This window comes from Pectinophora gossypiella, unplaced genomic scaffold (genome assembly GCF_024362695.1).
Source record: "Pectinophora gossypiella unplaced genomic scaffold, ilPecGoss1.1 Pgos_137, whole genome shotgun sequence".
Lineage (NCBI taxonomy): Eukaryota > Metazoa > Arthropoda > Insecta > Lepidoptera > Gelechiidae > Pectinophora > Pectinophora gossypiella.
Genome location: NW_026063226.1, coordinates 14454 through 18239, shown reverse-complemented (window position 1 = coordinate 18239; position 3786 = coordinate 14454). Strand labels below are relative to the sequence as shown.

The 3786-nt window shown below is 35.6% G+C and overlaps 1 long non-coding RNA gene across 3 annotated transcripts; it reads right to left on the bottom strand.

The window, feature by feature from the left end:
- Positions 1–650: 650 nt before the first annotated feature.
- Positions 651–3479, bottom strand: LOC126380850 (uncharacterized). 3 transcript variants are annotated; one of them, XR_007568562.1, is made up of 9 exons: positions 3193–3479; positions 2972–3106; positions 2750–2884; positions 2531–2665; positions 2295–2429; positions 1589–1715; positions 1359–1457; positions 1102–1241; positions 651–969 (listed from the first exon to the last, which is right to left on the bottom strand). It is a non-coding gene; the product is annotated as an uncharacterized LOC126380850 (long non-coding RNA). The 3 variants fall into 3 exon arrangements; XR_007568561.1 differs by lacking the exon at positions 1359–1457 and having other exon boundaries at positions 653–969; positions 3193–3475; XR_007568563.1 differs by lacking the exons at positions 1359–1457; positions 2750–2884 and having other exon boundaries at positions 3193–3478.
- Between the last annotated feature and the right edge of the window lie 307 nt (positions 3480–3786).

The following is a 3786-nucleotide window of genomic DNA, read 5'->3' as shown; positions in this document are numbered from 1 at the left end:
TCACATTCCTTTACATCATTTTTACCCCCGAGGCATTTTTAGGAAAAACTAAAAATTTGTATGGCAGCCATCTTGATTTTCCGCCATTTTGTTTTTTTTGACCGGGTATAAAATTTGACCAAGATTTAAATAGGTCTTGTGGAAAAAGAATAGTTCCAGGTGTGATAGTTTTTCCAGGCTGTAGGGTGTCTCCCTGATGCGGAGCAGTTTCCGAAGATCAAGAAGTATTTACATACTCAACATGACCTTCCGATTACGCTCCCATACATTGCTTTTGCTCCCGAGACATTTTCTGAAAAAACAAAATTTTGTATGGCGGCCATCTTGTTTTTCCGCCATTTTGATTTTTTTCCACTCACGATCGAATTTGACCAAGATTTAAATAGGTTCTGTGAAAAAATAATTGTCCCCGGTGCGATAGTTTTGCCAGGCCGTAGGGTGTCTCCCTGATGCGGAGCAGTTTTCCATGATCTGGAAGTTTTCCCATACTCACCGGGAGGTCCCGATCACACCCCCCATACATCATTTTCACCACCCGACGCTCCTTCTGGGAGAACAACCCTGTCAGTGAGTCAGTGAGTGAGTCAGTCAGTGGGTTTGTAGCTATATATATTATAACTAGATGGTGCTAAGTGCGCTCGCTGCTAAAGCAGCTTCGCGGGCGTTGTACGTGGATTGACGTTTTCGTATAGTTTGTTTCGCATCACAGATTTGTAATAACTATTAAGACAGACACAAAAAGAAATAAAAAAAATGTGTAGGATATTGTTGGTTTATTTTATGTTATCAAAAAATAAAAATATAAAATTATATTCTCTCTCTCTCCCTTGCATTGTTCCCATATGGTGGTGGGGTCTTTTTTCCGAGTCTTTTCCTTCCACTTCGCTCTGTTGGATGTATCGTCTGCGGAAACATTGCAGGAACAAAGATCTTCTTTGATGACATCTGCTTCTTTGCCTTCTGTATTTCCTGTTAAAAATAAAATAATATTAATTTATTTATAATAACGTATATTTATAATAACGTATAGATATAATATCCTTTTCTTAGTCGATAGCGATACGTTTTTGCCAAAGTGGTCGTGGTCGTCATGTAACGTACCTAGATTCTTGTCACTATCACTATTGATTGCTGGCTGTCACACTGCTGCATTCATTGAAGAAGCTACCGACATCAGGCTTGGTTGATATAATACTATTGTATTAATAATCTCCTACGCAGTTTTTTGCCTTCTGCATTTCCTATAAATAAAATACATATTAAATATTATATATAATTAAATATTATATATAATTTCTTTTCCTTGGTCGATAGCGATACGTCTTTGCCAAAATAGTCGTGGTCGTCATGTAACGTACCTCGATATCTTGTAACTTTTGATTGCTGGCTGTCACACTGCTGCGTGCATTGAAGAACTTCAGGCTTGGTCGATTTTATTTTATTGCAATCATAATCTCCTACAAAGTTTATTGCATAAATAAAATACATATTAAATATTATATATAATTAAATATTATATATAATTTCTTTTCCTTGGTCGATAGCGATACGTCTTTGCCAAAATAGTCGTGGTCGTCATGTAACGTACCTCGATATCTTGTAACTTTTGATTGCTGGCTGTCACACTGCTGCGTGCATTGAAGAACTTCAGGCTTGGTCGATTTTATTCTATTGCAATCATAATCTCCTACAAAGTTTATTGCACTCTGCATTTCCTGTGAATAAAATATACAGGGTGTTAGTGACATTGTAACGAATACTGATGGGGATGATTCAGACCATGATTCTGAGTTCATATCAAGTGGAATTTTCCGTCGCAAAATTCATGATTTTTTTTTTAGTTATTTTAAATTATTTTCAATTCTATACTTTTGCGATGAAAAATTCCACTTGATATTAACTCAGAATAATCAGGTGAATCATCCCCCTCTGTATTCGGTACGATGTCACTTACACCCCGCACAAGTACATACTGTAGCCATACAAGTAGGTAAGGGTGTTAGTGACACCGTAACAAATACTGAGGAGGATGATTCAGACCATAATTCTGAGTTGAAATCAAGTGGAATTTTCAGTCGGAAAATTCATGAAAATTTTTGTTTTTTTTTAAGTTATTTTCTGTTCCATACTTTTGCGACGGAAAATTCCACTTGATATCATCTCATAATCATGGTCTCCATCATCCCTCAAAGTTTTCGTTACGATGTCACTAACACCCTGTATATTACATTTTTTTTCCTTAGTCTATAGCGATACGTTTATGTCAAAGTGGTCGTGATCGTCATGTAACGTACCTCGACATCTTGTTACTTTTGATTGCTGGCTGTCACACTGCTGCATTCTTTGAATGAGCGGCCAACATCAGGCTTGGTTTATATAATACTATTGTATTAATGATCTCCTATGCAGTTTTTTGCCTTCTGCATTTCCTGTAAATAAAATATATAATTAAATATTATATGTAATTTATTTTCCTTAGTCGATAGCAATACGTTTTTGCCAAAATAGTTGTGGTCGTCATGTAACGTACCTCGATATCTTGTTACTTTTGATTGCTGGCTGTCACACTGCTGCATTCATTGAAGGAGCTGGCAACATCAGGTTTGGTTTATATAATACTTTTGTATTAATGATCTCCTACGCAGTTTTTTGCCTTCTGCATTTCCTGTAAATAAAATATATAATTTATTTTCCTTAGTCGATAGCGATACGCTTTTGCCAAAATAGTCGTGGTCGTCATGAAACGTACCTCGATATCTTGTAACTTTTGATTGTTGGCTGTCACACTGCTGCATTCATTGAAGGGGCTGCTGACTTCAGGCTTGGTCGATTTTATTCTATTGCAATCATAAACTCCTACACAGTTTATTGCCATCTGCATTTCCTGTAAATAAAATATATATTAATTTTTTTTCCTTAGTCTATAGCGATACGTTTTTGCCAAAATAGTCGTGGTCGTCATGAAACGTACCTCGATATCTTGTAACTTTTGATTGCTGGCTGTCACACTGCTGCATTCATTGAAGGGGCTGCTGACTTCAGGCTTGGTCGATTTTATTCTATTGCAATCATGAACTCCTACACAGTTTATTGCCATCTGCATTTCCTGTAAATAAAATATATATTATTTTTTTTCCTTAGTCTATAGCGATACGTATTTGCCAAAGTGGTCGTGATCGTCATTTAACGTACCTCAATATCTTGTTACTTTTGATTGCTAGCTGTGACACTGCTGCATTCATTGAAATAGCGGCCAACATCAGGCTTGGTAGTACTATTGTATTAAAATCTCCTACGCAGTTTTTAGCATTGTGCATTTCCTGTTAAAAAAAATTAATGTTAATTTATATATATTAACTTTTATTTATAAATATATACATATATATCTTAGGTGATTTCCAAACTACCCAGGAGGTACACCCAGTAGCTCGCTTTTTTTCATGTGGTTCCCCCGCTAATCGAGGCCGCATCCACCTACTTATATGAGAAGTAGGTTCTATCTAATGAGTTAGCAATAGTCATTCAATAAGCAGAGAAATGTGAAAGAAAAAGCAATTTTTAGCTAAGGAATTTAAAATAAAAAGCAATTTTCAGCAATTAGCATGCAATAAGCAAAGCAATTACTCAGTAATTGTCAAACATAAGCGAGTTGTATAATTTAAAGATATTATTGACAATAACAAACACGTACCGAGTTTGTTAATACTTACATTGAGTTATCATCGCTAAGTTGACCAAATTATTAGTACAGGTTATCACATTCACTAAATGAAAATATGTGTTTTT